Source organism: Pelophylax lessonae (genome assembly GCF_965119305.1).
Source record: "Pelophylax lessonae genome assembly, chromosome: 4".
Taxonomy (NCBI): Eukaryota; Metazoa; Chordata; class Amphibia; order Anura; family Ranidae; genus Pelophylax; species Pelophylax lessonae.
This window is the reverse complement of record NC_138771.1, coordinates 465,178,696-465,204,473: the sequence shown is the minus strand read 5'-3', so window position 1 is coordinate 465,204,473 and position 25,778 is coordinate 465,178,696. Positions and strand designations below refer to the sequence as shown.

General features: G+C 42.7%; 1 protein-coding gene across 4 annotated transcripts in view; it reads right to left on the bottom strand.

The window, feature by feature from the left end:
- SGCD (sarcoglycan delta) overlaps positions 1-25,778 on the bottom strand; it is a gene marked incomplete at its 5' end in the record, with an annotated part of 1,184,416 nt that overhangs the window by 365,394 nt on the left and 793,244 nt on the right. The window contains one exon of one of the 4 annotated variants that reach the window (XM_082254620.1): positions 11,450-11,651. The exons of the other annotated variants lie outside the window; for them this stretch is intronic. Of the gene's footprint in view, positions 1-11,449; positions 11,652-25,778 lie in introns of those variants that run through there. 4 annotated transcript variants of the gene reach the window in all.

The window sequence follows — 25,778 nt, the reverse complement described above, 5'->3', positions numbered from 1 at the left end:
AACATTTTTTAAAAAATCATCCAGTTGTGGATTTCTAGTAGAATATGAATATTTTATGCACAGTTTTCTTTATGGGAAAAAAAGTAATTTCTGTTTTCTCCTAATACACATAATTCCACTGTCAAGTGTTAGAAAATGTGTTATCTATGCTGGATTCTGAAAAGCCCTGTCCAATAACGTTCTTACTCTGGTTTTAGTATGTTTTATGAAACGCCATAAAGTTCGGGTCTCCCTAGTGAGTATGTGCTGCTAAACCTTAGGAGGGAAGCATGAACTTCATGGCTAAGCCATAGCTTAGGTCAGGGAGAGCAACTTTACTGGTCTCAGAGTCATTATTTGAAATCAGGCTCCCGTAACAATGTGACACTAATTTCATAGAGGCACACAGGAGTGTTTCTCTTTTTATGACAACAAGCGCTCCTTGACCACTCTTTTGCAGAGGGTCATGGCTTTTGTATGGATTTGTATTCATAACACCAGGGCTTTTTTTCAGTGGGAACGCGGGGGAACGCAGTTCCGGCACCTCCAGCACTGAATGTATGACATTGCAAGGGGTTCTCAGGTGTGCTGGAGGGTCTACTGATGCTGGCTGCTGGGGGATCTATTTTTGCATGCCAATCTATTGTTGCTGGTGGAGGATCTTTTGTAACTGGGGGTAAATTGTGACTGGAGGAGGATCTACTGTTTAGGGAGGGATCTACTGTTGCTGGCTGCTGGAGAGTCCATTGTTGCTAGCTGTGAGATCTGTTGTTGCTGCTGGGGGTCTGATGTTGCTGGGGGGGGGGGTCTATTGCTGCTGGCTGTGGGGGATCTATTTTATTGCTTTTCTTGTTATCATCACCAAAGTCCATACTACAAAATGATACTTGGCCCTATATTCTCCAAAAGGGTCTGTACTGGGAGCTGGGTAGGGGGGTGAAACCAAGGGTCAGTGCTCGGAGCTGGGTAGGGGGGGTGAAACCAAGGGTCAGTGCTCGGAGGTGGGTGGGGGGTGAAACCAAGGGTCAGTGCTCAGAGCTGGGTAGGGGGGTGAAACCAAGGGTCAGTGCTCGGAGGTGGGTAGGGGGGGTGAAACCAAGGGTCAGTGCTCGGAGGTGGGTAGGGGGGGTGAAACCAAGGGTCAGTGCTCAGAGCTGGGTAGGGGGGGGTGAAACCAAGGGTCAGTGCTCGGAGCTGGGTAGGGGGGGTGAAACCAAGGGTCAGTGCTCGGAGCTGGGTAGGGGGGGTGAAACCAAGGGTCAGTGCTCGGAGGTGGGTAGGGGGCGAAGTGACTTAGAACGGGGGAGTTCCTGCACCTATCCTCTGAGAAAAAAACCCCTGCATAACACCAACTCAAACAAGCGTAAGGACTTTATTGGACAGAGCCTTTCAGAATCCAGCACAGATAACAATTTTAGGATCTCCTATTCATTTGGAACCCTGCGAGGAAGTTGAAGACAACAAAAAAAAAAAAGTTGAGGGAATATTTTTGTGGGGTTAGGCCAGAAAGGAGTTCCTAGAATTCCTCTGTAAAGGTGAAATCTATCCAATAGAGCCATGTGGCTTCGGTATAATATATTCATTACAACAAAGTTGGAGAAGAGGAGAACTGAAATAAAGGAGTGGGCAGCATTGACCAGATACAGTATATTATAACCAATTTTTATAGGCCTAGGGGGGGAATGTGTTGTGGTGAAGAAAGAAATACCCATGGTATGGATTTGTGTCCAGAAAAATAGTAGAACTGGACAAGAACAAAACCACATCTTCAGGCCAAAGAACAGCAGGGTAGATGGAGTTTAAAAGTGTTGGGGTGTGATATCAGCGGGTAATGGTTTAGTACCTGGATATCTGATATCTATTACAGATGGATGCAGTGGAAGAGAAAAGTATTTGGAGGTCTCTTTTCTATTGGTCTGGGAAGTGTAGTGGGGTTAGAGATGTCCTCATAAGAAGCAGTTTGTAGGCATAGGAAAGAGTTGAACTGGTCCAGAGGATTGGCAGTCACATTTAAATGATATCATTAGGCTTTAGAAAAGATGAGCATTAGGTAAGTACTGGAGGTAATGGGATAATTGGAAAATCTGAAGAGGGCCCGATGGGGAGATGTCAAGGTCAAGGAGCACTTCAGCAGCTGACAACCAAACCAAGTTTCTGATAAATTAAGGACCATGAAGCCTGTGCTTTAAGGACAGAAGGTTAATTCCCCAATTTTGAAGGCCTGGGAGAACTTAGGGTTTTCCAGGATAGGAAAGAAGGGAGATGGAGAGGGACCATAGGTGTTGATCGTGTGGTTATGTGTCATGAGTTTTTAATGTTGACCAATAAAAACTTGGCATGTTACCAGAGGCTGAAAACACATGAAAATATAGGCAAAATGCATCATGACTACTCTGGACATCAAAACAGGCGAAAGCAGACTAAAAAAAACGGGCCTGAGCAATTCAAAAATGCATTGCACAGGCTCTTTCTATTCTCTTTCTATCTAACATTGCCTTTGATGATACACAGGTTTTACTGTCTTTGTCAAATGCATTAGAGCACAAATGTGTGAACGGGGTTCTAGTGGGGTTTTAACCCCTTCTTCCAGGCCAGCCCTGACGTTCCTTTACGTAAGAATTTACGACGCCCGGGGGGGGGGGGCAAACCTCCTAATTAAGTGACTACTGTGACTGACTGTCACTGTGGTCACATGATCGGGTGTCGGTCACTGGCTATGGCTATAGACTTAGGCCTCGTACACACGCAACAATTGTTGGCCGACCAATCGGCCGTCTTTTGTCCAGTGTTGTTGTGTTGGTTGGAAGGTGCTCTAGACTGCACACTAATTTTCTCGGCCAACAACATCCAACTTCAGAAGTGATGTCATGTGCTGGTTTACTTTCCATGTGTTTTTTCTTCTCTGAGCATGCCCAGTCTTGCTCATCTGATTTTTGTCTGCCGAAATCTGTACTGACTGACGGAAAATCGGCCGTTCTGTAGACGGCCAATAAAAATTTGATAGCATGCACACCAGATTTTGTTCGGCCGAAAAGTCGCAGTCGGTTGTCGGAAGCATCATACTAACAAGCCGAAAATCGGCCGATCGGACGTTGGCCAAAAATTCACGGCCAACAATCGTTGCGTGTGTACGAGGCATAAGAGCTGTCAATGACAGCATGGCCATTGTGTTAGGAGCAGACAGTGAGTGCAAACTCCAAACAGTAACCTCAGCCGTCCATTAACGCATATGTGTGGCATGTGAGGCCACCCTCTTTGCCGCTGCACAAGTGCGTTACGTGGGAGGCAAGAGAATAATGAACAAATGCTCGTATAAATTGATATATTTTTTTATCTGCCTGAAACTCAGCTTTAATTGTGAAACCTTCTTCCAAGGTCAAATTAAACTTTAATCCATACTATTGTTTATGATATGTTTATTCTTTGCATTCCTTTCCCCAATCTCTTACTAAACACGCCGTAGTTTTGTGCAACTTAATAATGCAGAATACAAAACAGAATTGACTGTTGCCTTCTGTCAGCCAGACAACGGAATAAATAAAAGAACGTATTGTATTAATAAATAAACTGGATGAGGACCAGTAAACTGGAACAATACAAACACAACTTATTTGGAAGCTGTCAAAAAAGAAAGCCACGCTGTAAAAATGTGTTTATTACAGAAGTGAAGAAAAAGCCTTTATTTGCTGCATTGTCTACGGTTCTGGTTAACAGGCGCTAATCAACTCTCATTTAAATAGACAGGTCTCAGCCAGGTACAAAACTGTTCACGAAGTATAATAAATTCATATCGCTCCACTACATCTCATCCACAAAAACATATATTCAGAATGACAGGGTCAATATTTAACTTGAGATAATCAAATGGTTCGATGAAGATATTTGGAAAAAATACATATAAATTGTTTGTGTGTTAGTCTAGGGATCAGTGTAGGGAATAAATCAACTTCGATCCAGATGGCTAGAAAAGTATCTCTTTCTAAGCGACTATTAAATTTAGCATCTGTATCTGAATATCTATTCAATTTAATGTAAAAGGAATCAATTCAATGCTATATGAGCAGCTTCACTTGAACTGAACATATTTTCATATGATCTATGTGAGTAAACAGGCAAAGCAGGCTACCAATTCTTTAAAGGGCAAACGCACACAAGTGACATTTTCATACTGGTTTGCTTAAGAAAGCTTTCAGTGACATTCATAGAGAAATAAAGATTCCTAGGAGATTGGAGAGGATATGTAAGGCCAAAGTGGCATAGCAAGAGGTAATATTTACCGACACACAGCTGACTGGTTATCAGGAAAAACACAAGACTAATCTTGAAGGACTAAAGTGACATTCATTACGTTAAAATGTTACTAAACCCACAACAGTAAAACCAGTCTGTATATGCAGTAAAGCATTTTTGTTATACACACTGTGGAACCTAAGGGGTTAATCATTTGCATTGTATATAAAGGCTGTTTTCTGATCCTTCTCTGCTTTCACCATCTCCAAAAAATAACCTGATATTTACAGAGCCAGGGGACGGGCTGCACATGCTCAGTTTGGTGTGTTTTGCTAGAGAGTTTTTTTTTTTCTCAGGAGAGTGCATGTGATCAGCACAGGGCCAATCAGCACTGTTCAGACATGTCCAGACACCGAAACACAAGAATGAAAACTCCTCCTACAAGCTTTACTAGGAACTGATAGAATAAAACAAGAAAGTGCCGCGCAAAACAACTGAGGAAAATAAATAAATGAAGATAATGTGTGCAATAATTACAAAGTATATTGTTTTATTCTGCTTTAGGGTCCTTTCACACGGCCGCTCCGTGTGAAAGGTCCGCTGCGGGACTTTTTTTTTTTTTTTCCACGGAGCGGATGACATTTCTGTCATCCGCTCCGTGTGCCCGCATATCATCCCATCCGTTTGCGGATGATATGCGGACATAATGTAAGTATATGGCACTGCGGACATCCGATTTTCCTTCCTTTCCGTTTTTTACACGGAAGGAAAAATGGGGTTCTGTTCCATTCGTAAAAACGGAACAGAACTGAAAGGAGGAAAATCGGGTGTCAGCGGATGGTATTCCGCTGACACCCGCAGTGCCATTCACTTACATTATGTCCGCAAATCATCCGCAAACGGATGGGATGATTTGTGGACACACGGAGCGGCCGTGTGAAAGGACCCTTACACTTATGAGAGAGTGCTGGCCCGCCGCATTACTTAGAATTATACTACCCATTTTTGCTCGCAGGATTAACACTGTAGGAACTGATAGAAGTCACAAGGCTGCTATATACTGCTGATAAAAAGGTATTTATCCATTTATATTTACTAAAATAATTGCATTTCCATGGTTTGTGTACTGTAGGAGACCAGATTTAGAGAATGCAGGTTCTGGGTTTAGTAACACTTTAAGTAATAATAAAGAGCTTGAATCTCTCACCCGAAACGTTAAATTTGTATTACTGAAATATTTTTTCTTTGAAAATCCTTAGGTTATCCCTATAGCTGTCAATTTTAGGCGCTTCATAACAGCCAACAGGGGGAGTCACACATCAACTTCCTAAATTCCCAAGCCTTACCCATGCCTCTTCAGCTCAGCCTCCCCCCCGTTCCTTAGCCCCCCCCCATAAATCCCCCTCTTCTCATTATCTCCTGACCTCTTGACCCCCTTCCCTTTTTCTGTACCCTTCTGCTGTATTCAAAATATTAAAGAATGTCTTTAAAAAATGTAAAAAGTGCATAAAATAAAGAAGGATCCGCTACAAAAACTATGCCTGCCTCTCTTGGAGCCTGAGCCGCCAATTTGCTGTAATGAAGAGAAACCACCCATTCACACCGTGGTGTCTTGGTGCATCCCGTATACGCACACAGGTTTAACCTATTACATTAAGGAAGTCTTTAGCAATAGTTGCTTTAAAGTAGTTGTAAAGGTAGAAGATTTTTTACCTTAAAATGTATTATCAGCAATAAAGTGGTTGTAACACTAAGAAAAAAAAAAGAGATCAGTGCTTGTGTTGTCTAATCTGTCCCTGTCTAAGCTGTAAAAAAAGAAAAAAAAAAAACCTGGTTGATCCTGCCTTTTCCTGTATCTCCCTCTGTGTGCTGGCCACGGTAATCATGGCTGCTGATCCATGATACCGTGGTCAGTTTATGTGCCCCTATCATCCCCGTGCTCTCCTCTCTCCCCCTCCCTCCCTGCCTGTCAGCTCCTGTGTGTGTGAGCTGTCTCCGCCCCCCCCCCCCCTTCTGACGCTATTAGTAGCTGGCAGCAAAGGTAAAGAAATATTACTGCCAGCCCCTCTGTTCTATCAATCTATCCTACATAATGTAAATGTTTGTATAAAACAATGCCTGTAAATACTTTATCTCATATCTTTTATGGCTGGTCACATGACCTCCGGACGCTCTCCTCCCCCATCTAAGGGCTACAGCGGGAGTGGCCATCAAAACGGTCACATGACCTCCCCCAGAGGGGGATCTCGGCCCCTCCCGCTGTAGCCCTTAGATTAGAGGAGGAGATCTGCCAGAGGTCACGTGACCAGCCATAAAAGATCTGAGATGAGGTATTTACAGGCATCGTTTTATAAAAACATTTATACAGTGTAGGATGGATTAATAGAACAGAGGGGCTGGCAGATATTTTTCTTTACCTTTACAACCACTTTAAGGTAAAAAACATTTTGTGTGCAGCTCCCCTATAGGCCCCCCTTATACTTACCTGAGCTCAGTCTTGATCCAGTGCTGTGCCTCAGAGAAGCGGCTCTGTCCCTCCTCACAGGGCAGATTGTAGGGCAGCGAGAGCCATTTGTTGTAAAGTTACGTCTTAGGGAACAGGATGTGGTGCCTGCATTCCTTTTCTCTTTTAGGCTTTTTTCTCTCTGTTTTCACCTGGTGATCTGGCCAGAAACAAACCTCCTGTATTAGAGTGCATACGCTCTGCATGAAGGAGTGCAGAGACACCTTTGGGCAGCAGCATTATCAGTCTGGGGGAAGGGAAGTGTGAGATGCGCTAGCAAATTTAGATACACTAAGGCCCCATTCACACCTAGGCGATTTGAATTGTGGGCCCCGATTCTACCCGGGATTTCAAATCGTAGCAAAACGCAGGACACGTCTGCAATACCATTACTTCTGTATGGCACCCCAAACAAGGTGCGATTTTGCAGAGATTGCTGCGGCAAAATCATGCTGCAATCGCAGCAAATCACAACCTGTGGCGCTGTCGCCCAAAAGAAGCTCCTTACCCTTTTTGAGTGACAAGCTTCCCGCATTGCGATTTTGTCGTCATTGGAGTGCCCTTAAAAAGCAATGGTATCGCAAACGTGTCCCACATTTTGCCGCGATTTTGAACCGCGGCATTTCCGCCCGCGATTCAAATTGCCTAGGTATGAATGCCAATCTCCAGCTCACAATTTTTAAGCCATTACAGCACCAGTTTTGTTCCTTTTGCAATAAAGTTTTTACATAAATAAAGAAAAGCAAATATTTTTAAGCGCCCTTGTCAGTGGTAAATGGTTTGTCTCAACCCTTCAACTGCCACATCTGCAGGGCAGCTCGTTCAATTGAAAAACAACAAACTTACTGGCTAGATCACCTAGTGAAAAATACACAAACAAAGCCTAAAGAAGAAAACAAATGAAGCCACCACATCTAAGAATTGGTAAGCTGCAATATAATAAATGTGTGCTTTTGGGTTTAATAATGCTTTAAAGCTCATCTCCAGCTTTAGTTTCAGTTTTAATAGCTCATTCGGGCCAAGCTAGCTGAAATTAACTATTTACCTCACTAACATCACTGGATGTGCTGTATAAACTGTGTATAGCTGTGGCTACATACGACATACAACATTGTGTTTTGGGGACGAGACGAGACCTTAAAGTGATAGTAAACTCTTACAAGAGAAAATGCACTGACAGGCAGGTCTAGTGGTCACAAATGCCTCCCCTACTCGTCGCGCCGCAGTTATGTGACGCTTGTGCGCATGAGAGTGACGTCACCTTCGGCACAGCCATTTAAGCGTCTGCAGCCCGGGAAACCCCGTAGGAAGATCGGGCGAAGATGGAAGCTGCCGTAGACCAAGGAGAGCCTTGTAAGCGCAGCGCTGGAGGGCTCTGTCTGCAGGTAAGTCTGTCATAATATACTATTATGCAGTACATAACTAGTACAATATGACCTAAGCCTGCACGGGGACCATTTAAAAACAAACAAGACTTTACTACCGCTTTCATGTCTTACACACAGAACAAAATAGCATTTGTCTAAGCGGGCGCTCAGTCATTTATAGAAAGCTTTATATTCCATCAATTAGCACAAAGCTTCCTCATTAGCCTGCCTCTCTGACTCAGCCAATTAGAGGAAGCTGTGTATTCATTGATAGAATACAAAGCTTTCTATGAATGGCTGAGGGCCGCTCAGAACAACATTATTTTGTTCCATGTGTGAGACAGTAAGGTTTTTTCTCACACCCAGAACACCGTGCGGTATGCTGTATGTAGCCTCAGCTACACACAGTTTATACAGCACATCCAGCACCCACACATATTAGTAAGAGAAATAGTTTATTTGGGCCAGCTTGGCCCGTATTATCTATAAAATGTTATTGTAAAGTCTCCTTTTTATTATAACAAACATGTTATACTAAAGCCCCGTACACACACGCAGATCGTCGTCATACAAACGTCGGCGGACGAAAGATCTGCCGATTGTACGCGTGTTAGTATGGTGCCTCCGACAGCTGTCTGCACACAATCTGCGGACAAGAGTCTTTCTTGCAAACATGAAAATTTTTGTCTGCGGACACCAGAACGGACAATTGTTCGCCTGTCAGTACAGAAATCAGCCGACAGACCGCAGATTTGCAAGACTGGGCATGCTCAGAAAATAAAAAACACAGGGAAAGTTAACCATTACATGACATCACTTCTGCAGTCAGCTGAAGTCTGCGGACAAAATTCTTGTGCTGTCCTTGTGCTGTCTTTGCACTTTTCAACAGACACCGACATCCCGGGGAGAAAAGACGAACATTTGTATGACGACGATCTGCGTGTGTGTATGGGGCTTTACCTGCTCTGTGCAGTTGGTTTTCCACAGAGTGGCCGGATCTTCGTCTACTCGGGTCCCTCTTCTGTGCTCCTGGCCCCTCCCTCCTGTTGAGTGCCCCCACAGCAAGCAGCTTGCTGTGGGTGCACCTGAGCCGAGTCACAGCTCCCTGTGTCCATTCAGGCATAGACCCGGCCCTGCCCCCCCCCCTTCCTGATTGGCTGACTGACTTTGAGTGACAGCAGTGAGAGCCAATTGCACCAGGCTGCTGTCTCAGTCAATGAGGTGGGGATTCCAGGGCAGTGCAGAGACACTCCTGCAACATCGCTGGATAGAGATGTTAAGTATACACAGAAGGTTTTTTTTTTTTTTTTTATCTTAATGCATAGAATGTATTAGGATGAACAAAACTTCTGCATTTACAATCCTTTTAGGCCCCTTTCACACATGTGCGACTTAAAAGTCAGGCGATTTTACCACGATTTTGTTGCCACGATTTGAAGCAATGCCTATGTCTTTGGATCTCAAAAAGCATTAAAATCGGCCAAAAGTAGTGCAGGGACTACTTTGAAATTGTTCCGACTTGAAGCCGTACAGACATGAGCGGTACTCATTGGAAATCATGGAGAATGACTTGTCATGCAACTTTGCAGTCTCAAAACGCAGGACAACTCGCACAAGTATGAAAGGGGCCTTAAACTGAAACTAAAGCTGGAGATCAGCTAACACTAAAATCTCTAAATCTACAAGCATCCACAATCTAGGGCTAACCTATCTAACCCTGTAAGGAGAAAATTGGTATAAATACCTTTTTTAAAGCTGATCCGGTCCAGGCGGCGGAAGCTCTGCAGAGGATACAGTCAACAACGGCTTTGAAATAAACAGAAAGTGACGTCATCCATAAAGTTCCTATGGGGATTCCATTGTTGGCTGCCTCCTTTGCACTGCCACTGACAGCTCAGCGTGGAACCGGACTGACGCAGCTGCAGAAAAGGTATGTATAGCGTTTTCTTCTTTAGGCTCGGTTCACACTGGGGCGGCACGACACTGTACTACTTCGGGGGCGACTTGTGCATTCCCATGCACCACGATTTCGGAGCGACTTGCACGGACTTCACATAATGGAAGTCTATGCAAGTCGCTCCGAGGTCGCCCCGAAGTAGTACAGGACCCTTTTTCTAAGTCGGAGCGACTTGTGTCGCTCCTATTAGAACGGGTCCTGTAGCAGTCAATGGACTGCGAGGGAGCGCTAGTCGCCTGACAAGTCGCGCTGGTGTGAATGGAGCCTAATAGTCTTAGATTGTGGATGCCAGTGGATTTACAGATTTTAGTGTAAAGGCTCGTACACACTTGACGAAAATCGGACTAAATATCCTCCGATTTTTCTCTCTCATGCTTAGCGGTCATAACCGTTTTTAGTTGACAGTGCATAATGTTCACAAAATTTCTCATCCCATTTTTTTTTTTGGGGTACATTTGTTCCTAGACTTCCGGGTCGTCAGCAACTTCAGATCATGCGCAGACTTTCGTATCCGATTTTTCGCGGACGTACTGCATACACATTAAACGACATTTGGTCATGCTGGGGACGGACAATAAAAAGTTTGTCCCTCCGTTTTTTTTCGTTGAAAATGTCGGCATCGGCTGCTGAAATTTGTGTACACACTAGCCGAAAATCGTACGATTTTACCTCGGATGGGAATTTTCGGCAGATTTTCTACTAGTGTGTACCCCCTTTGAGGGTGGACTTGCCATATTGAGATATCAGCTGCATAAGAAGTGCATTGTTTTCTATGAGTCTGCCAACTGAAAGACTGGCATTGTGTGACGGAGCAGTAAAGCACAACCACTGTTTAGTACGGCAAAGCAGGAAGCCGCGTATATAACCTGTAACTAAAGCTACTGTATGTACATACATAGTTACAAGCTATACACATGAACATTTTTTTTTTTTTAATTACTACACATTGAAAAGTTTACATTACATTTATGTTAAAAAAAAAAATGAAAAAGATAACATTGTATTTAAAGCTAGCAAAGAAAATCAACAGGTCGACAAGGACGAAGGATGCCTTGAAAAGAAAACCTTTGGTACAATTGTTTTGCACAGAAAAATTTAGCACAACAATTTAGCACAAAACAATTTAGGGAGCACTATAGGAATCAGGCAGCGCTGCCCACTATAGATTTAATAGCACTGTTGCCCAATACTGAAAAGGCTGAAAATTTCTAAGGAGTACTCTTCAAATGATTAGGTCAGTCCCTGGAAATCAGGGACAACTGCTAACTATGCCTAGAACAACAAGGCCTACAATGCACAGTGTGCATGTGAAAAAATCACTGCATTACAGATAATATAAGAGCCAGGCTAAGTGTGCTTACTATGCTTTCCTACAAGGCTGCGCTGTGTCTGTAGTATATATTTAGACCTTACCTTTTCAGTATCCGGACATAAACAAACACTCCGCCAACACAGCAGAGAAGAAGAAGCCTCACACACTTTGCCTGTACCCAGCCGGCAAGGCCTGAGCTCTGAAGCTTGCTCTGCCTGTCTCACATTTTCCAGTTAGAAACTTGCAGCCAAGACCCTGCCCAGCCCCAAAGAATTTCCTGGATTGCTCTCCCTCTATTGAAGCCTGGCCGCCTATGTGTTACAGGGACACACTGCCAGCATCTGCTGCTTCTCCTGGTCTCAGCTCCCCGGGATAAAGTGGCTAAACACATGTTTTACATTACACAGCTTCCTGTATTGCCTTCTGATAGCCAAGAGGGCCTGGTTCAATGCTAACTGTTATGGAACAGATAAGATAAGCCACAAGCTGCGAAAGCTCAAAGCCAAATCAGAGCAAAATGCGAAATTTTTGAAAGTGGATCTAGCATCAGATGTGTTATTTCATATTTAATGCATGAATGCTAGGGCAGGACATACACGGTGTAAATTTCTCATTCAAATTATTTTATTAGAGTTATGTACATACAATAGATACAACAGAAGTGTATAAAGGATACAACAAAAATGTAAAGAGGATAGAGTCCAAATATAGAGTGGCCAAATTGTATACAAGATATAGAGAGAGTCAATGAGCGATAATTACATAGTTACATAGTAGGTGAGGTTGAATAAAGACAATAGTCCATCCAGTTCAACCTGTGTAGGTGTGTGTGGCCGAAATCATCTCACATACCCCTGAATGTTCTGATCCTTGAGATGTACGTCTAAGAGTCTTTTGAAAGCCACCATACTTCCCGCAGAAACCACCTCTTGTGGTAGAGAATTCCACAATCTTGTAGCCCTAACAGTAAAGAACCCCCCAGGTTGCCTGAGATTAAAACGCTTCTCCTCTAATCGCATTGTATGCCCTCGAGTCCTCGTGCAATCCCTTCGACTGAATAGCTGTTTTTCTATGCCGAGATCCCCATTGAGATATTTATAAATTGCTATCATGTCCCCCCTCAGGCGTCTCTTCTCCAGGGAGAATAAATCAAGCGATTGCAGACGCTCTTCATAATTAAGGTCCTCCAATCCCCTAATCAGTTTAGTTGCCCTTCTCTGGACTCTCTCCAGCTCCAACACATCCCTCCTGAGGACTGGCGACCAGAACTGGACAGAATACTCCAGATGTGGTCGGACCAGAGTTTTATAAAGTGGAAGGATTATAATAAATTATAGGATTATTATAGGATAATGAAACGTTAATAAGTATAATAAATAATGCAGAAGTGGAAGTCAATGGGGTTGCAATAATAAGAATAGCGTGCCCGTGTACTCCCCATGGGTCACCCCTAATGGGTTCAAACTGTGACCCAGAAGGAGAACAGGTAATGGGAACACGGTGTAAATTTCTTTCCTGCAACCACCGGTTGCAGAAAAGCTATCCCCGTCGGGAGAAGACAGTGATTATGGCTAGCGGCTGAAGCAATAATTGTAAGAGAATTTGGAGAGACTGGTTGTACACAAGTTGATCAATCGATACAATTAGCCTACCCATTAACGGTTCTAATCTCGGCAAGTTCCTGCTGAGCCAGCCGAGATTCGAACCGTGTATGGCCGGCCTAAGTAATATGGAAGTTTGACACTTCCAGGTGATTATTACCTTCCACAGAGATCACAATACTACCCCTAAGAATGCCTTCATCTAAAATGTTTTTCTCCTGAAAGCCATAAGCATCTACTACCTGCACTGGCTCAGAGGTTGCACAGTCATGTAAATTTTGGTGTTGTGCATGGCAGACACTCCATCTTGCAATTTTGCATTTTCTCATCACTACCATCAGAAAGGAAAATCTATCAGACCCTATTAATCCTAAGAAAATTGAACAAATGTTCCCAAAAGGAAACATTTTGAACAAAATTCTAAAGGTCTATGGCCAGCTTTTGTTTTTTTTTTTTTTTGTTTCCAAAAAGCTTTATTGAAAGATTCACATAGACAAAATATATGTGACAACAATGGAACCAAGCCAATCAACATTCTTGGTGTACTTTTGATATCATGGTGCTGCCTGTTTACACAGCCCAATAACGTAAGTTCAAAATACACACACAACTAAATGAGGCAAAGAAGTTTTTCACCCATCTTCTTATCTGCTATTATCGTGTAGGGCAAAGCAACGGGTTCAATACACAAAGTATGCAGCGCTGTAATAAGTAGATGTAAACGATGTTGTACAGTGAAAAAGGCCTCTTGCACACTGCAGCTTGAAAAAGCTCAGTACAGCTTTTTTTTTTTATTACTGAGCTAAAATACAGCCCATTAATTGTAATGTGCCTATGCACACAGGCACATGAACAAGCGCCATGCATTCTTCATTAAAAAATAAATTAAAAAAATTAAAGATCTGCTTTTTTGGTCAGTAATTTACGCCTCATGCGTGCAAATATGTGCACATGCACACAAATTTAGGCAAATGCATTTTTACACATTGTGCAGAACAAGACCGTGACAATTTGCACAAATGCATTTATGCAAAAATGCGTGTAAATACATGCAAATACATACATAAAAATAAGGCTGAAAAAGTAGATGCTGAAACAGGATTATCATGTGCAAGAGGCCAAACTGACAAAATTATAAATAAAGTACTTTTAAATAGTGCAAAGTAAAAAGTCTTTCTATAGAGCACACTAAATAAATATTGTCTTCCAGTGATCTGAATTGTTAAATGAAAGGTGTATGGATACTCCTCCAGTTATTAGGATTAAAGGCAGGGGCATATCATAAAATCAGTGAGCCTGTGTGCAAGATCAAAAGTGGGCCCTAGACATGGAAGAAAAGCAAAATGAGGGGCGTGAAGCGTAGCTTAAATTGTGCTAAATATTGGGTGTGGCTTAAAAGGGTTGTGGTTAAATAGAGTCTGAGATGACTTACATAGTGCAGAATGTGGTAATGTTAAACAGGGAATGTATACAGCGGAGTGTATGGCGGTGGGTGGTATGTACAGGAGAGGGGTGTGGAGTGTATGGTGGGTAGTATGTGCAGGAGTGGAGTGTCCCAATCCTGGCACTCTAAGGCAGGATTGGGACATCCTATGTATGCATGTATGGGCATGTGTGTGTGCATGTGTATGCACGTATGTGTATATACAGTATATGCATGTGTACATGTTTGTGAGAATGTGTGTGTGTATGAGTGTCTATGTATATGTGAGTCCCAGTCCGGGTACAAGGAAAATTAAACGTGTGCAGCTGAGTGATGGACAGAGCAATCATGTGACCCTATGCAGATTTTAGTGTGTGCAGACAGACCGATCCTCCCTATCTTTGTACTCACTGGATCTCTGGACTCCTTATGTGGACAGATCCTCCCCTATCCCTGTACTCCCCATACAGAATCACCACCGGCACCCTGAGCAGCCTCTGCACTGCCGGGGTAAAAACACAAGAAATGTGGGGGGCAGGACTGCCCCTTCCAGTCAACCCAGCAGCCTGTGGCTCATTGGTCTCTGGACCAAGCGGGGGGCAGAGGGACAGTTGGGGGGTGGCATCACAGGAGGTGGAAAGAGGGATAAGAACACAGGAGGTGGGCAGAGGGACAAGAGGGGGCAGTGTTACAGGAGGGGGACTGCGAGACAGGAGGGGGGTAGCGTCACAAGAGGAGGCAGCAGGACAGGAAGGGGGCAGTGGGACAGGAGGGGGGCAGCGGGACAGGAGGGGGGCAGCGGGACAGGATCAGGGGAAGTATCAAAGGAGCAGGGCAGCGTCACATCAGGGGGACAGCGGGACAGGAGCGGGGCAGCGTCACAGGAGTGGGGCAGCATCACAGGTGGGGGGCAGTGGGACAGGAGGGGGCAGCATCAAAGGAGGGGAGCAGTGGAACAGGAGGGGGCAGCGTCACAGGAGGGGGGCAGCGAAACAGGAGGGGGTAGTGTCACAAAAGGGGAGCAAAAAGACAAGTGAGAATGTGCTAGACTGCATTATGGTGACAGGAAGGTTAGTAGAGATAAAAGTCTCCCGCTCCATCCAGGGGACAGGGCAGGTACTCTGCATGAATCATCCAGCCATCCACCTGTGGGCTGGACTCCCCGCTACTCAAATGAGGAGCGCTTCTACTTAGTGATGGAGCTCTCAGATCCTATCTTCTCTCTGAGACCGGCCTCCCCCCTGCTCGATGTTCTTTTGGTCGGGTGTCCAGGGGATCCCTCTACACAAGTGATGGATGGTACATGGCACTGCTCCCCCATCTTTGGCGCCCTAAGGCATTCAAGGGTGCAATGTGTGTCAGAGCATAGTGGACCCCCCCCCGCCCGGGGCCTGTGACTGTACAACACTATTTACATCTATTTATTACAGCGCTGCATGCTTTGTGTATTGATTTTGAAGGATTTAGTATATTGCCTTTTGCCAGCAGCTGTACATTCATTTGTTTAAGGGCACATCTATTTTCACGAAAGCCACAGGTTCAATTTATTTAGCTGCCCCACCACTCTGTTCAGCCTCCAGAAGAAAAGTAAAGCCCTGTGTAAGCTATGAATGGTTGAAGCCATAGCTTACCAAGACTATGGACTGATTGACCCAATGCTGTCACATTGAGTGAATTACATACTCCTCCATCAATGGAAGCACCGGGTACTTCCTTAGTCTCCTAGTGCTAAAGGGAGCTGTATGGGGAAGCGAAGGAAAGTAAAAGTACAACAAAAAGCTCCTGTATGTAGCCCACAGTGGGAGGGCTTTAGCAAAAGAGGCGGGACTAGGTGCAGCCAGGTGCTGACTGATGAACTAGGCTTGTGGATCAACAGTGACAATGCTGATAGCCAAGCCCCCCTGTAACATCTACTTATTCCACTGCACAGCCTGCATGAGAGTGGCAACTCAGCCCTGAATTCATGTGCAGTGAAGCATCATTGCCAGATCATCACAGGATGCTACATTAGGCTGACTTTACTGGCAGGATCAACAGGTGTCTGTGGGACTTTGTAGGGGGACTAGGGTCGGGTACACACTATAAGAAAATCTGGCTAACGTTTCGTCCGATCTTCCTCATTGATTCACAGCAAATCGAAACCGATGAACGAAAATTTGTATGCAAATTTTCGTACCACAAAGGATTTTTTTTTTTTTTGTTTATTGTTTCTGATGATGGGCAATCTTTTAATCTCTGATTTTTCTTGTATGAAAATCTTACAAAAACAGTACACATCAAACGAAAATAAATCGTTCTGTCCATATGAGAAAAATTTTGGAGTTTGTTCCTTCGGGAATTTTTATACCAAAAAGTTGGAATTGGCTGTCAAAAAGTGTGTACACACTATACAAAAATCGTAGGAAAGTTCCTTGGACGAAAATGTTTGCTCGATTTTCTTATTGTGTGTACGAGCCTTTAGAGATAACTAAGTGCATTTATAATTAAATGCAGTGATACATTTTTTATTAACAGTCCATAGTTCTACTTTAAAATATATGCTTTCCTGAGTGGGAAAGCTCAGGTTTACTTTAAAATTAGACGGTCTAAAAGCATACAGCTTCTGCTGTCCTCTCCCATACTGCTCTGTAGCTTCATTGATGCATTATATTTGAAATGTTTATATAAATGATAACATATATATATATATATATACAGTATATATATATATATATATATATATATATATATATGAAGCATACGTTTAAAACATGTACATGTAAATAAGATTGGCCAAAACCATTATAGTTTTTTAATTTACTTTTTCTTTGAAACAAACTTTTTACTTTCGTTCCATTTCATTTTCATTGTATCAGTCTTTTTTTTCATGGATGCTTTTTTTCAAAGATCATTGCACATGCCAAAAAAAACATCTAAAATGGATTTAAAATAGAAAGAATGAAATTGTTCAACTGCTTTCCATTGTCTGGAAAAGATGGAGCCAGCAGGATCTATCATGCATGCAGCATGCAGCAGATTTAAAACAAGAAAGACAACACAAAGGAATAAATACATAATGCTAATGATTATCTGCACACACAGGCAAGGAAAAAAAGAGCTGTGGGGTGCTTTGGTTTCCCTCTCAATTTTATAAAAAAAAATAAAAAAAAATTAGGAATACAATCAGATGAAAAAAAGACGTAGTCCATTTTTTTTTTAAATTTGCCTCCACATGCGCTTTAACCACTTTTGGACCGGAAGATTTTCCCCCTTAATGACCAGGCCATTTTTTGCGATTCTGCATTACGTTACTTTAACGGATAATTGCGTGGGTGTGCAACGCTGTACCCAAATAAAATTGTTGTCCTTTTTTTCCTACAGATAGAACTTTTTGGTGGTCACCTGTGCAAATTTTATTTTTTGCGCTATATACAAAAAAAAAACTATATTTTCCCTTTCTGCTATATATTATTCCCAATAAAAAAAAAATTAAAAATCAAATTTTCTAATCATTTTAGTCCAATTTGTCTTCTGCTACATATTCTTGGTAAAAAAAAATCCCAATAAGTATATTTTGATTGGTTAGCACAATTGTTATTTTTTACATTTTATATTAGTAATGGTGGCGATCAGCAACTTATAGCGGAACTAACTGACACTTTTTGGTGACCAGTGACACTAATACAGTGATCAGTGCTAAAACATATGCACTGTCACTGTACTAATGACACTGGCTGGGAAGCAGTTAAGATCAGGGACGATCAAAGGAATAACTGTGCCTAGCCTATGATTCAGTGTAGTGAGTAGAGGTGCTTTTACTGGGGAAAGGCATGGATCTGTGTTTCTGCTTTACAGGAACACAGGATCCATGCCTTCTGTACTGACAGAACGGCAATCTGCCTTGTTTCCATAGGCAGACTGACGTTCTTCCTGTGTACTCAAGTATCGGCAGGTACCAGCGGACATCGAGGTTGCCGTAACCACCAATTAGCTCCTGCTGTGTATACTCTGGCACACGTCCCAGATCCACAAGTGTAAGATCAGGTACTAGGTATGTGATCTGGCACAGAGCGGCCGTCTTGCCGCAGTATATGTATGCTGGGTAGACCACAAGTGGTTAAGGGAATCTCTTGGGGACCCCCAGACCACCAGAAAGTGTCCTCATTGGAAGATTTCCCCTCTATTACTTTTCTGGGGACAACCCAAAATGTTGTATTTTTCTTTTACTTTCACTTTCAATGATAATGGTAAACAGGACAAATACAGAGGGTGAATCTCCCCAATGAGGGCACAGACAGTGATAAAAAACTGACAGGTGTTCTAATTAGGGATCGACTGATTATCGGCAAAGCCGATATATCGAGGGCCAATATGCACTTTCCCCGATATATCAGAATCGGCCACCAAGGTAACAGATATTGCCGATATTTGTCCCACCGGGAGACCCGGGCAAAAAGTCTGCACGGCCGCCGAAGACCCGATCAAAGCCGCATTTGGCTCTGATCGGGTCTCCATGCAAAAACCCGTGAGTGACATTACTTCCGGGCACTGTCTGGTGCCAGATTAAAAAAAATGACAGCATTCAAAACAGCCAAACTTGGTGTTTTGAATGCTTTAAAGTGCAGAGGAGGGGTTTGGGGTCTTTTAGACCCCCAGATCCCTCCACAATAGTACCTGTCAAAAAATACATTTTTTTTTTTTAAATGTACAAAAATATCGGCCAATATCAGCCGATACAGATATGCATTGGCCAAAATATCGGTATCGCCAACGAAAAACCGATATGGGTCGATCACTAGTTCTAATTCATCTCCACGCTGTCCAAAACTAAAGAAAACCTTTTGCCTTTAGTTATATTTCAATGTTTTCTAAACACAGACAACCTCATGGGCTAATGGCGCCTTCCCCCGCTTTGCTATAGGTGCCACCATGATGTTACTGCAGCCATCACATGACCATGTCTGAGGTTGGTATCAGAGAATAGGACTCATCCAACACCCTCGGAGTCCCACTTTTATTTAGGCATCTTCATCTGTTCAGCCAGGGGTAAATCTGGAGTTATTTATCTATCTTTGAACCCCTTAGTCTGATAAATTGCTACATCCCTACACCGGCTGTGTTCCTAGCGAGGCAGGTTATGTGCCCTCATGTATTCTGAAGCTGCAGTCAGTGCTCAGTATACTGAGCAATAAAAGAACCTCACATTTTGTGGAGCGCTAGTCCAGTGGTACCTGTGTCTTCTGCTCCCACTTTGAGTTGTAATAAAGTTGTTGAAAAGCATTTAGGAATGTATCCGAACTTTTGTAAGATTTAAATAATTGGGTATAAACTGTCAGGAGACGGTAATCCGAAATGACCCCCCCCCCCCCAAAAACAAAAAACAAAAAAAACAGACATATATCCAAAGCTATTTGTCATGAAAGGTTATTAACTTAAAATCCATAATGCAATACTGAAGCCAACAACATGCCTGCCTTACATACAAAGCTGCTCTTGAGCTTAACAGTTCATTAATCAAGAGAGTCGGCAGAGGAAAATATGGCTGCATGTTACATGACCCAATAAGAGTTAGATGGCTTTCCTCAGCAACTCCTCACCTCTATCTCAAGGAACAAAGAAAAGAATAAACACAAAGCTTCAGTCTTATGCTGCCAACCTCCTGTTCTAGCCACTGACCCATGAATGCATCCCTGTTCCTACACACAATTCTCAAAATAATGAATTCTTACACAATGATTAAATCAGAAAACAGCCATGAAAGGGCACGCTAATACTGTGCACAGCTCAACATTTTATAGAGAAGATCAGGAAATGTACTTATAAATGTATTTGTTCCTGACCAAATATACATACACTATATGGCCATAAATTTGTTGACCCCTGACCATCACTCTTATAGATGATTGTTGGACATGGGAATGCAAGTGACAATCACACAGAAAACAAACACAATAAATCTCCAAATAATTAGGAAAAAATACAAGACTTCGAATTCTTTTGGCAGTTAAAATTTGTCCGGAGCACTTTATTCACTTAACTAAAATAACAATGAAGTGCCAACTGTAAATCAACCATAAATATTAAATTAACCAAATTGCTTAGCCATCAAGACCCTCATTCACATTTGTAAATTGGGCAAATTAGTGATTACATGAGGGAGATTCAATGGGTGTTCCTAGCAAATAGCTGCGGGTAGAAGCCCTACTAAAAGCACAGCTAATTATGGTTGCTCACATGTTATCGCTCAAACAGCAATTACCTAAAAATGATTGACCCTGGATGATTCACAGGCATCTAGGGCCAATCATTCCATGTGAGCGGCTGCTGTTAGGTGCGGGAGCTTTCAGCCTCTCAATGCAAGTGTGAATGGGGCCTAAAACTCAAACACTAGCATCAAACATGTAAATAAAATATCAGTTGACATGCTCCTATCACTACACAACCATGTCAGAAATATTTCATAGGTTATCTGTTCTATTTGTACTCTTTTGGACCTTCTTGTTTTTATACTGCTGATTCATTTTCAATGTTTTCAGACATAACCTGTACTGGATATTGTTTTTCTTGTTTGCCTCCTACTAAAAAAAAACTGATTTGCGCAAATATCAGACCCCCCTCCCCCCCTTCACCAAGGGTGACAAACCACATACAGTTCTATTCAAAATTATTCAACCCCCACTGAAATTGATTGTTTTGGCCAGTTTGACATTGATTTTGATCATTCAGTCATCCTGCTTACAATTAAATCAAAGAGGCACGTGTAGGTCAGACAAATATAACATAACATTTATAATGAAATAACCACAAATGTCTTTTCTGTGCTCACATCATTATCAGTTTTATTCAACCCCCAAGTGACATTCAATCTTAGTACTTAGTACAACATCCTTTTACAGTTATAACAGCTTTTAAACGTGAAGCATAGCTTGACACAAGTGTCTTGCAGCGATCTACGGGTATCTTCGCCCATTCGTCATGGGCAAAAGCCTCCAGTTCAGTCACATTCTTAGGCTTGTGCACTGCAACTGCTTTCTTTAAGTCCCACCAGAGGTTCTCAATCGGATTTAAGTCTGGTGACTGTGATGGCCACTCCAAAATGTTCCAGCCTTTAATCTGCAACCATGCTCTAGTGGACTTGGAGGTATGCTTGGGATCATTGTCCTGTTGAAAGGTCCAACGTCTCCCAAGCCTCAGGTTTGTGACAGACTGCATCACATTGTCATCCAATATCTCCTGGTACTGAAGAGAATTCATGGTACCTTGCACACGCTGAAGCTTCCCTGTACCTGCAGAAGCAAAACAGCCCCAAAGCATGATTGACCCCCCGCCATGCTTCACAGTAGGCAAGGTGTTCTTTTCTTCATAGGCCTTGTTCTTCCTCCTCCAAACATAGCGTTGATCCATGGGCCCAATCAGTTCTAATTTTGTTTCATCAGTCCACAGAACACTATCCCAAAACTTCTGTGGTTTGTCCACATGACTTTTGGCATACTGCAGTCGACTCTTCTTATTCTTTGGAGACAGCAAGGGGGTGCGCCTGGGAGTTCTGGCACGGAGGCCTTCATTATGCAGTGTGCGCCGTATTGTCTGAGCAGAAACTTCAGTACCCACATCTGACAAATCTTTTCTCAGTTCCTCAGCAGTCACACGGGGACTTTTCTCCACTCTACGCTTCAGGTAGCGCACAGCAGTCAAAGTCAGCATCTTTTTTCTGCCACGACCAGGTAGCGTTTCAACAGTGCCCTTTGCCTTGAATTTGCGAATGATGATTCCTATGGTGTCTCTTGGTATGTTTAATATCTTTGCAATCTTCTTATAGCCATTGCCTTTCCTGTGAAGAGTAATCACCTCTTCTCTTGTCTTCCTGGACCATTCTCTTGACTTCACCATGTTTGTAACCACATCAGTAAATGTCTAGAAGGAGCTGAGTATCACAGTCATTTTAAAGCTGCCTAATTGGTGCTTATTAGGCTTTATTGCTGCTCCCTGACATCCACAGGTGTTTTCAATGCCTGATTGAAAACACTTCAATGAACCTCTGTTCTTCAGAGTGGTAGTCTTTAAGGGGTGAATAATTGTGTCAATAAAGAATTCACAAAAGAAACATTTACTACTGTATTACAAAACCAATTGATGTCATTTTAGTTGCATATGGTTCTTTAAGAAGTCCTTGTAGGATTTCATTCTGAATACAATTACAAATGTACACTAAATTCCCTAAAACCCTTTACAGCATTGGGGGGGTTGAATAATTTTGAATACAACTGTAAATGTGCCACAACAAAGTAGGGAGGGGAGCTCACTGAGCTTGGAATCCAGCTGAAAGACTCTGGCTAGGAAAACCAAGAGAAAACAGAATGTTCCACAAGTGGTACAAAATAAGATTTTCTCGCTTAAGCCTTGTTACAGGCTAACTGAGGAGATTTCATGTCACCTGAATAAGCATAAAAGGGGGGGGGGGGAGTAATGAGTAAGGGGACAATGACCATCACAATCCCATGAAGGCAGGCCCTAGATAAATGCCCCCCATACCATCCTATTCCACATCCATGGGCATTAATTTGAAGTTGCGTTCCCCTTTCCATCTGTAACAGCCTCCACTATTCTGGGAATTCTTTCCGCATTATATCTTCTAGATTGTAAGCTCTAATGAGCAGGGCCCACTAGTTCCTCCTGTTTTGAATTGTATTGTAACTGTATTGTCTTCCCTCGCATTGTAAAGCGCTGCACAAACTGTTGGCGCTATATAAATCCTGTATAATAATAATTATAGAGTGTCTCTGTGGGAACCTATACCCAATTTAGCCAAAAGAGTATTTGTGATGTCAGGTACTGATCTGACATGGCATGCTGATGGCATTCCAATTCATCCCAAAGGTGTTCAATAGGGTTGAGGTCAGGGTTCTGTGCAGGCCATTTGAGTTTTTACATACAAATTCATCAAATCTTTATGAACCTAGGTTTGTGCACTAACTTCCAAAAGACATTCCCTCTCCTGCCTGCACTAGAGTGATCGGTCATCAGTAAGGAAAATGGACATGTGGGTGGTCTGCTGCCATAACTGACAAGGTTAGCACTGCAAGCTGGGAGAGCCAAGGGAAAATAAACAAGGACATGCTGTTTGACTTTCACATACAGAACTGATCTAGAAATGGTGATGTCATCCTCTACCATTTGCTTCTCATTCTGAAACATGTCAGTAGCCCCCAGAAAAGAAAATGTTTCTGTTTTCTCCAGCATGGTAGACCTGAAGGTTTTTTTTTTAAATAAAATCCCACTTTAGGTGAAATTGCATAAAAATCTCTCATTTCTACTCTTCTATTATGAATTGTATTTGAGACAGCAATTCAAATGTACCTATCAATTTATCTCTTTGCGTCCCAGGAACATATCCACACACCGTTCTCACAAATGTTTTTTTGAACCGAGCAAATCTCAGGTTGTAACGTGTCCGCCGAGGAGGCCCTTTTTATATCTGTTCGTTGGTGAAATCGGCAGCTGCTTTGCGGGAGATTAAACAGACTCTGCCTAGGGTCAAGGGAATGGAGAAAAGCACAGCTTATAATGCAGGTCTCTCATCTGACATTAATTACTGGACACCGCAGGAACTTGGGATAGAAGCGAATGGTGTAGAAGAAGCGGGATAAGTAGGAGCAAGTGAATCCATTAGAGACCTCTGATAAGCCTATCACTATCTTACAGCATGCGGCTATCTCTTTATGTGCTGTTTCTCTACAAGCTAGAACAATAGGAGTGCTGAGAAATTTCATCCAGGAGGAGCTTAAGATCTAATTTTTCCACATAAAGCTCTAGAAGCGAGAACAAAAATAAACTTTCTTTAAAAGGTAATTCTAGTTTACAGCAAGCATTTTCAAAAAAAATAAAGAAATGGAGCAAAACAGATCTACTGCAAAGTACGGATTGTTAAAATCTACTTATCCCAAGAAAAAAATATGCTAAATGTCTTAACACATACACACACATACAAATATATATACTGTATAGAATGTAAAGAATGCTAAGAAAGTAAAGAATGTAAAGAATGCTTTCAAAAATATATATCTTAGTCTCCATTCACACTACCGCGGCATGACTTGTGCACAACTTCGGGGGCGACCTGTGAAGTCGCGTGCAGCGCGACTTGCACGGACTTCACATAATGGAACTCAATGCAAGTTGCCTCCAGGTCTCCCCGAAGTAGTACAGGACCCTTTTTCTAAGTAGGAGCGACTTGTGTCGCTCCTATTAGAACGGCTCCTGTACTACACTATGGGAGCGGGAGGACCGCGACTGGTAAGGCTGACAAGTCGCGGTCCAAGTCGCGGTAGTGTGAATGGGGTCTTAATTATTTGTTTTTATTAAATTATAAAATACAAAGTGAGCAAACAGAACAAAAATCTAATTTGGTGTGACTACCATTTGGCTTTAAATCAGCATTGATTCCTACACTTGCACACTTTGTAGACTTGCACAAAGTCAGGAATTTGTAGGATTGGAGACAAGTGTATGATAAACCACGATTATACCAATATTATACCAAGCAGGTGCTATTGATCATCAATTACAGTCATTAACTGAAACAGCTGTGTAGGAGGCTTGAAACTGGATGAGGAACAGCCAAAATCTGCTACTAAGGTGAGGTTGTGGAATACAGTTTCATATCACAAGTCATACACCACGGCAAGACTAAAAACAGCAACAAGACACAAGGTAGGTATACTGCATCAGCTATGTCTCTCCCAGACAAAAATTTCAGAGCAGACTGGAGCTTCGATATGTGCTGCTCAAGCTCTTTTGAAGAAGCACAAAGAAGTGGGCAACGTTGAGGACTGTAGATGCAGTGTTTGGGCAAGGAAACTTAATGCAGCAGATAAAAGACACATCATGTTATCTTCCCTTCGATATTGGAAGATGTCCAGCAGTGCCAATACCACAGAACTGGCGGACACTAGTGCGACCCAGGTACACCCACCTACTGTCCGGAGAGGTTTGGCCAAAAGTGGTCTTCATAGAAGAATTGCAGCCAAAGAGCTATACCTCATACATAGGAACTGTGGTGCAGAACAATGGCAGCCGATGCTCTGGACTGATGAGTCAAAATTTGAAATATTTGGCTGTAGTAGGAGGCAGTTTGTTCACTAAAGGGCTGGAGAGTAGTACAATAATGAGTGTCTGCAGGCAACAGTGAAGCATGGTGGAGGTTCCTTGACAGTTGGGAGCTGCATTTCTACACATAGAATTGGAGATTTGGTCAGGATCAATGATGTCCTCAATGCTGAAAAATACAGGCAGATACTAATCCATCATGTCATACTGGCATACTGACAGGAGTCCTGGAAGTGCTAGTTTTGGCCCCTGATCTCAACATCATCAAGTCTTTCTGGGATTATATGAAGAGACGGAAGGATTTGAGGCAGCCTACATCCA